The sequence below is a fragment of the Eurypyga helias genome, unplaced genomic scaffold, assembly GCF_000690775.1.
Source record: "Eurypyga helias isolate BGI_N326 unplaced genomic scaffold, ASM69077v1 scaffold43528, whole genome shotgun sequence".
Lineage (NCBI taxonomy): Eukaryota > Metazoa > Chordata > Aves > Eurypygiformes > Eurypygidae > Eurypyga > Eurypyga helias.
The window spans coordinates 15,290-24,301 of record NW_010267099.1 but is presented as its reverse complement, the minus strand read 5'-3'; the positions used below and the strand labels follow the sequence as shown (position 1 = coordinate 24,301).

The 9,012-nt window shown below is 53.1% G+C and overlaps 1 protein-coding gene across 1 annotated transcript in view; it reads left to right on the top strand.

The window, feature by feature from the left end:
• Positions 1–709: 709 nt before the first annotated feature.
• The window catches only part of PTBP1 (polypyrimidine tract binding protein 1), a 22,420-nt gene continuing 14,117 nt past the window's right edge, over positions 710–9,012 (top strand). Inside the window, exon 1 of the mRNA XM_010157296.1 lies at positions 710–939. The gene's annotated coding sequence lies outside the window, so the exon portion shown is untranslated. The remainder of the gene's footprint in view (positions 940–9,012) is intronic.

The window sequence follows — 9,012 nt, the reverse complement described above, 5'->3', positions numbered from 1 at the left end:
TGGAGTCCTTAGGCTGCCCTGAGCGCTCCCACAAGGAAGAGGAGCGTGTAGGTGCTGCAGCACGCTGGCAGATGACCCAGGTACAACATGCCGAGTCGTTCCGGCTCCGTCAGTGAAACAAGCCGCTCGGATAGATGTGCCGTGGTGCGAAACGCTCGCTGCGGAGAGCCAGCGTGAGTTGCTTGAGGTACAGCTGGCACTGTTTTGTTCGTTCATTAGAAAGTCTCGTTTTCAGGAGGTTTAAGCGTATGTGGTAGAGCTTCACTGTGTTTTCCTTCAGGTCTGTGTTAGGGAAAAGTCCTGTTTTACTCGGTACAAGAGCACTGGTAGAGGAACCCTGTGTGCAGGCCTGCCTGGGCCTCTCCAGGGCTCTGCCCGGCTGGCACTGGCGTGGCTGGAGGCCTGGCACGGCCTCGGCTGGGCTCAGAGGACAGCCCAGCCTGGGCGAGCTGCACGCAGGCCATGGTGCCACCGGCGGGGTTCCCCCCGGACTCCGCCCCTTTTTCTCCACAGCCGAGCCGGGCTCGCTCCTTCCCCTGGAAGGCTCTTAGGGATTGCGGAAGTGATGGAGCCGACTCTTGACGCTCAGCTCGCGGTTTAGGCGGAGGTGGCGTTGCTTTTCCATGGAGTGCTGGGCTGCGTTGAGGGTGGGGTTTGGTCTGTGCCCTCTGGTACCCTTCCCAAAAGCGAGCCCCGCTGTAGGCAGAGCTGCAGCTCTCTAGCACTGCTGGGTCTGGGGTCTCCACCATCACCATCTCACCAGTTTCCTTTGTATGAACTGTCCTTGGCTCACTTGCAAAGACAACTGTGCACCTTGACTTGCTTTTTTTCTTACTACTGTAAACTATGCTGGATATTTGTGGCAAACCTATCTAACTTTTTAATCCTTTTCTTTCTTTTTTCTACAGCATTGTCCAAGATATAACAGTTGGTACAAAGGTAGGCACTTCTCACTTTTTCTCTCTTTTTACACTGCTCAGCATCTGACCTAGTTTTAGCCTCACCGAATGTAGACCTTTGGCTTGAAAGGGTTATTTCTGGTACCACGTGAATTGGTTTTTAACCAGAAGGTAATTTAGCTTCACGTGCATTTAAAACTTTTATTATGGCTCAGCATTTAGCTCTTGGCATTTGGACACTGATGATCAACTGTCAGAACTTTATTGCATTTAGGAGCAGCCCTTTCCCCTACTAAAATGTCAAGCCGTGCTCATTATTTGTGTGCTAGACGATGCTTCTCAGTGGAGAAATCGCTCCTTTTCCTTTTGAGAACCTCATTTCCTTTTGTTTATGTGAATTCCTGTTCAGTTATATGTCAAAAAATCCTTCTGCCACAAAAAAATGGAGTGGTCAGCTGTTGATTTTTCTCTTGCGAGTACAGTAAATACGACCTTTACCCTTCTAGTCTCAGTTTTTGAAAGTGCAGACTTAGCCCTGAAACTCAAAGTGCTGACAGGAGCCTCCTTATCTGCCGAGCAGTAATGGGGTGTTGTGTTCACGGGATAAGAGCTCATTCCTGTGAAACGCTGCACTGGAATGTGCAGGATAGAGCGGCACGCCTTCATCTGTTTTCATTTTACCTGCTGGACACCATAGCTAATGCTCCGGGATCGGGATTCCAGTCAGTTCAGCCCTGCGAGCTCTCGGGGATAGTTTGTGTGCGAACGCTGGCCCTCAGAGCAGGAACCTGGTGGCCTTTGTAAAGGCCCGAGTTGTGTGCCGGTGGTGCCTTCGTTACTAACCAAGGGAGAGCTGCGTGTGGCAGCTCCAAGGGGCTGGCACAGTGACGCGGTGTGCGATAGGACTGACGGATGGAGCGCTGAGCTCTGTTGGGTCTACGGAGCTCAAGGGGGGGTGTTGGGGAGGATTTGCTCCTGGACAGCATATCCGACCTGCACCGAGACCACCAAGCTGGAGGCACCCGCTGTAAGCACGGGCATGTGTTAGTGCTCTGGGGTCAGAGAAGCATGAAACACAGTTAATGCTGTACGGGAGAGGTTATTCTAACTTCTCCTGGTGTGAGAATCTGAAATTTGAATCGCTCCCAGTACCATGATGGTGTCTGAGAATGCTCTGCTGTGAGGAGTTGGGGAGCAGGAGAGGCTTGGCCTGGGCAGTAAGGCTGGCTAAGAGTTAGTAGCCATTAGAAAAGGTAGAGTAAGCCATCCCACCGCTGTGGAGCAGTTTGGTACAAAACTCCTAGTAAGCTGATCATCCTAGCTAAAGGTCCCCTCAGTCGGTTCTAGCGACGTCTCACTTGAAGCTTTAGGTTTCTGCAGCTTTAAGAAGTGGTTTTACATAACTAAACTTGACCAGGAAGCTTCTGAGACTGTAATTGTAGTCCTCGGTGAATCTTGAAAAGCTCCAGGATGTGGTATTCTGTGCCCGTCGCTCCCTTCTGCGGGGGTGACCAAGTGCAGTACAGTCTGCAGCGGGGACCAGGAGAAGGCCCATCAGTGGTTTCACCCCTAGTGCAGGACAGAGCTGTGAGCAGTGGTCCAGGAGCGGCATCAAAATGGGGTGTTTTGTCAGGTCAGACCAGGCAGGTTTTGAGAAAGTTGAATCAAAATTTAAAGAGTGGCAGAAGCAAAAAGGAAAGTTGAATTGCCTTGATAAAGGTAAGTTTTCAAACTATCTTTGACACGGCCACGCTACCTGATGGTGTGGAGCGTGCTGGAGTAGGTCATGCAACACAGGCACGTTCTGCAATGATGTGTGTAACGTGTCACGCGTGCCGTGGGTTTGCTCAGCTGGGTTCGGGTCCCGTTTGCTGGGAGCAGGGTGAAGGCTTCTCTTCTGCCTGCACTGCGTGGCTGGGTACAGGTGAGCCCTGCCCAGGCAGCTTCCCGTGCTCTGCTGCTTCCGCAGCACTTCACACCCTCTGACTGGGGGGCTCTGGCACGGAGAGAGGTCCAGGCGTCTGTTCTGGAGCTCTCCAACCAGATCGCCCGTCAGTCGCTGCTGAAGAGGTGCCTTTCCTCCTCCCTCCGTGGGAAGTGTGCAACCTCTTTGGCCGCAGCTCCGCGATTTTGCTGTTGCTTGTGTGCTGCTTCCACCCCGGTCTCCCCGCCTTGGCCAGCAAGGCCTTGGAGGGCGCTGTGGAAGGTCTCTGTGGGATCGCAGAGGCGTTTCGGTGCGGTCTTTGCTGTGATGGAGCTCTGTTCATCCACCAGCGTTTGATCCCTGCAGCACCACTGGAATCACAAGGGTTAACAGATTCCCCCCTTCCGAAGCAGGTGTTCTTTATAACTTAAAGGAACTCTACTTTTGTCACCTACTGACTTTATAAAACCTATTCATAGAAACGAAATCCAGGTGGAGAGAAAACTTCTTTGTTGGAGTCTGTTCTGAAAGCTGCTTGCGGGGGAGCTTGCTGGCTGCGCATTGGAATTACACCTGAAAACTGTTCTTAATCAGAGTTAGGCCTACTCGTGCCTGTTGTGTATGTACAGGGAGTGTGGGAACGGGGCTCCATCCAGCTGGTTACGGTATCGGAAGATAACCATCCCCAGGGCTGTCCACTCCTGTCACTCCAGGCGGCAGGTTATTGAGACACCAGCAAGGCCTTTCCAGTGTTCTGGTGTAGACTGAACATCCCAGAGTTGGAGAGTCTCAGGCAAGTAGGAGACGTGGCTGTAACTTCGCACACGGCCGAGCAGGCCGTCGGAGATCCCTTACGGTGGTTGTCTTCCTGCGTATGTGTCCGGTTGCTCATCTAGCGCTGAGATTGAGGGCTCGGTGACAGCGTGTATCCCTTGGCTCCACTTGCTCGTTTTGAAGGGGAGGGTGCTGGCACCTTTTTTAGGATTGTCTCACATCCTTGTCTTAACCACTCCTCACACCCATGTCTAATTGTTCTGAGCTCTTCGTTACGTAACTGAAGAGGTCCCCCGATGCACTCGGGGCGTGCTGCCCGAGCACCGTGCTGCCGGTGGCCGCGGGTTTAATCGGGACGGTAGCCGTAGCCGTTCAGGCCTTGCGTTCAGCCCAGTCCGTGGGCTCCTCAGCTGCAGGTGTGGGAATTGGTTGAGGAAGCCTGTTCCAATCCTGATGTGGGGCTCTGGATGTGCAACCTTATGGAACGGCCTGCAGGGTTGGAAACACATGGTTGCAGACTTGCTGCTTCCCGTCATTTCGCTGCTGTCTGAAGAGGAACCGCGGCCTTAAGATGGAGGAACTGGATTGAACTTGAAGGCCCTGGGTCTGACCCTGCAGTTGCCTCCTACAGAGCCATCTTGATCAAATTACTTATCTCCCTTCCTTGTCTCTGCTTTGCCCGGAGGTCGCGATCTCTGAGCAGGACTGATGGACCGTCACGAACTCTGATATGTCACTATTCCTTGAGTGTCCCTGCATTTCAGTGGCTGGAAACGCCTCAGAATAGTTTGGATCCGAATGATCTTGCAGTTTCTTGGTTACATTTGGGCCTTTTTGAAAGATGACGCTTGCGGGGAGGGGGTGTGTGAAAACAAACCAAGTGCGCTTCTGGCATCTGAGAAGTTAATGTTTAAAAGGGGGGGTTGTGAGTGTGATACAGGCTGGCTGCATAGGAGTGATTTGTGATCAAGCCAGGATCTTTGCCATGGGAACAGTAATTATGGCTTCGGGCAGCAGGCCAGGAATGTTGTGAGGAAATTCCAGACCCCTCCTATGGCTTCAGTCAGAGGCTGCAACAAGCTGGCTCTTGTGGGCTCTCGCAGGCATGATCACATGTGTAGGCCACATGTTGGTAGCAGGGGACACGGCTGGCTGCGGGAAGCAGCGTGCCAGCTGGATTTGGTGGATACCTCGGTCTCATCTGTGCTGGTGCTGCGCGCGGGCTTGTCTCACCCTGTACTCCTGGGCAGGGTGAGCCCTCGGCTGGGTTATGGACACCAGTTAAATCCGTTGGGTTTAATGGGAGTTGGAGCTGTGGTTGGAGCACAGATGCTGAGCAAGATTGCTGCCACAGGCGTATCGGCTACCCGAGCTCTGTAAAGCTGTCTCCGTCGCTTCTAAACCACTTCTTAACGTGGAAGCTGGCTCGGATTACTTGGAAGGGAAACAGGCTGTGACTCCTGCTGTAGATGGAATTGGGTGAAACTTTCTAGAAAACCATCAGTTACTAAAGTGGTTGTAGAAAAACACTGGTTTAACCTCAGGCTACTTTGCCCTCAATCTGTGACTTGCAAAAAACAGCAGAATCCTTAACACACTGATTGAACTGTACCTTTTCAATCCCGGAAATGCAGGGACGGACACTGGTCTGAGTCCCTGGGGCTGTTCCACGTGTGAACCAGAGAATGCAGATGTGCTGGTGCCACATCTGTTGGCATCTCACGCTAGCAGGAGGCCCGAGTGTTATTGGACTTGGGATTCCCCATGGTTCCGGCACAGCTGTTTCCATCTTCCTATGAAAACCTGTTGGATACTGTGCTCGGCGCAGCAAGCGTGTTTTGGTAACCCCAGTGCGGATGGCTCGGGGTTTGCCGTTCAGATGGGGCTCACCCGCCGGGGGGTTCCTTCTGAACCTGCCCACCCAGCCTGCAGCTCCGGCCCCAAAATGTTCTTCTGTGGGTTCTGTTTTCCTGGGGACTCACCCAGCGCATTTCTTTCTGATAGTATTTGCTTTACCAGGGGCCTGTGTGCTCCGCTGCCGGGGCCTAAAAAGCTCAGGGCTGACTCAGCGTGGGAAGGGTGAGCGGGGAAGCGTGGGTGTGCGCTGCCCTACGGAGCCAGCCGGGCCGCATTGCTGCAGCGCCGGAGCTGCAGGCTTTGGGGCTGTTATGAGTGGCCACACCTTTTATTTGCTCAAAGGGCAGGTTTGTTTCACAACGTGTCTCCATAGTAGCAGGGAGGGAGAAAGAAAGTCAGGGAGGGGCGGTGGGGCGAGGATCCGGCTTGGCTCCAGCGCCGGCATACGGTCAGCCCTCGCGGCACGTTGTGCACGCCAGCGTCTTGCTGTGATGGCGAGTTTGTCTTTCAGAGCCCCCAGATGGATCTGTGCGCTATGGCGACGGCGTGTACGGGAACAGTGCCAGCTAAGGTGGTACTCTTACAGCAGGAAAATAACCTTCCCAGCACACGGAACCCTTCAAGGCTCTGACCAACTAACCCCATTCCAAAGCTGCCGCCAACGTGCGTGTGCCCAGTGTGCTCCTGCGAATCTTGGGGGGAGGCTTACCCCGCTGGCCCTTTGGTAAAGGCCTTAGGCTAAGTCTTGTTCAGGCGAGGTGGTGGTGGCAGTTGGAAAAGCCTTGGGTGGTGGGTGAGGTGTTGGCCAGCCCAGCTGAACAGAGCGGAGTTTAGAAGCGTGTCCCCTCAGCCTGCCAGGCAGGCTGCTGCCTCCGCCAGGCTCAGCGCATCAGCGGGATGTGCCGACTGCCGGGCTGGATTTAATTGGATAAAGGATACCGGGGCGCGGTGAGCACTTTGAGCTGAAGTGGTTTCTCCTCCCTCCCAGTCTCTTGCTGTAAATTAATAAATCAGACTGTAAACTGTACCTTTGTGGCGGGGTGCAGTGAGGGGTGCGACGCTGAGCTTGTGGCTGGTGGGACGGAGCATCGTGCTTCCCGCAGCACCCACCTCAGAGGCTGCGCTCGCCAGGATCTGGGAGTTATTTTGTGTTCGTCTTAACTTTCCACAAGAGGATGTTTCTCACACTGCTCTGCCTTGGAGGCACGAGGGGGAGAGAAGAGCGGGTGGGGTAACATAAGGGAGCCTTGCTGAAAGTGTCCTCTGTGGAAGAGAAGGAAAACTGGCATCCTTCATCCTAGTAGTTAAATTTAGTTCCATTCCTTGCTCTTAAATCTCTCAGCAAAAAACGTTGGAATGCAACACGAGTGTGAATGATGAAGTCATCAGGCTGGATTTCTCTTGCTTCTTCAGTGATTTGAGCTGTGCAGCGGAGCATCAAAGCACATTCTTCCAGTCCTCCGGGACTGAACCCTACGGAACCCTTGAGGCCTCCTTCAGAGACACTCGACTCTTTCTGTGCTCCAGGAATCTTTTTTGCTGCCTTTATCGGAGCAGAGGGTTTGTGTCAGCTCCTCAAGGGTTTGTCTGTTGTTTTGCGGGTATAATATCGTGGTGGGTCCAAAACCCCCTCGCAGATGGCAGGTTGGTGGCGTAGAGGAATGATGCTCACGGCTTTAGCTGGGGTTACAGGGGTTCTGACAGAGTGGTGTTGATCTGAACCTGGGAAAAGCAGACAAGGGCTAACAGAGCAGATGTTTTCTTGGTTTGCTTTTAGAGGGGCGTTTTCCACCTGTGCTACCTCTCTGCGAGTGCTTGTTAGCTGACGGCTCCTACACCTCGCCCTCGCAAGGAAGAGGGATGCTGCTGTCCTTAGAAGTGTGAAGTGTTCCGTATCCAAAGGCTGCTGCTGTCGGACCTCCCCAGTGAGCCTGGGAAGAAGACTTGTCGTGGATCTTGGGCTTGGCAGGCCTGTGGCTTGCTGGCCTTTGCAGTCACTGGCCCCTTCCTTCCCATAGGCCCTGTCTCTGCCATTGCTGTGGTTTTTGCTTTGCCTGGAACACTTGCTGCATTCTGAAAGCTGATTGTTTCCATGGCATAGCCCCTGTTTGTCCTGAAATTCCTGGCTTTATGGTGATTTAGTCTGCATTTGTTTCTGGCGTTTTGCACAGGCGGAATGCAGTTGAAGTACTGTGATCCCTGTAAAATAAGTGTCTGGATGTGAGGTAGATGAAGGATTATATGGGCCGGCTGAGAATTTCAGTAGTACTTCTAGGTGTGATCTCAGGCTTCGTTCCAAACTGCAGTAAAGTGCAGGGAGAATCCTGGTGGAAACGAGACCATTTATAGCTTCCATGAGTTAGCTGTTACTTTTTATGCTTTGAAAGCCCGGACTAATTCAAAACTCTTAGAACTTGTTAAAACTTGAAAGCAGAAAATAAAGCTTAGGGTCTGGGGAATTGACAAAAAGAAAACTGGGGAAAATATGGAATATTAGAATTCTCATGGTGGCAGATTTCCTTTCCCTTGTTCAGAAAGGGGAGCTAAGGAGCTGTGACACACCGGTACGGGAAGCCGGGGTGTTGGCTGGGCTGGTGCAGCTCGAGCGATGGGCCTTTTGGCGGAAGGAGGGGGCTGGCCAGGCAGGGTTCCACCAGGCAGTAGCATGGTGTGACCGGTGACTTCAGGGGTAGAAATGGCTCTTGTGAACCTTTTCACCCAACCGGGCTCGCTATGGTCCCTCTGGCTCCGAGCTGGGATACTTGCCATGGAGCAGTTGAATTTAGGAGGTGGATTTGGAGTGTAGAACACAGACAGAAAGAAAAGACACTGTAAGAGCCGCCCGCCGTGAGCGCGAGGACAGGCGACCGATGCCGGCTCTGGCTGAAGTTCCCATACCGAGAGCGTATTCACAGGGCGCTTGGTCCTGATCTGCCCCGGGTGAGGTCACTCCCAAGTGCAGCCGTCAAATGTGTGGTTATTGGAGATGGGCTTCAGCAGTAACGGGGAAGAACAGAAGCTGATGAAAAGTCATAGATGCTGCGGCATCCCTGTTGGAGGAAGCTCCCTGGCACCGGTCCGTGGCCGGGTGGCAGCACCACTGACCCCTCGGTGTGCTGGGTATGCTCCTTGGCTTTGTACTTCCCAGCCCTTGGAGGGAGTCCATGTGCAGTAATTGTGGTGTGACTGTGCAGCACTGCCGATGTACTGCCTGTAAACCTCCTTGGGTAGAGAAAAGACCTTGGAATAATGGTAGTTTTCCAACTGCTGCAGCCTTCCCTCTTCGTTTGCACGTACTTCCAGCTGGGAAGCTTACAAATTGACTGCTGCTTCTTTTGATGTCGAACAATCATCCCCCTCTGCCTCCCGCTCTGGTCACAGTGGGCAGTGTAGCCTGTCTGGGAGATAAGAGGGGAGTGGATTTGGAACTGCTCTGTCATTAAAGGAAAACCGACACACGTGGAGCCAGCAGCCGTGCGGGTTCCTCAGGGCCCTGCGAGTACAGTTTCAAATATGTGAGAAAATGTTTATTTTAAGCAAGCCATTAGGAGAGTTAAA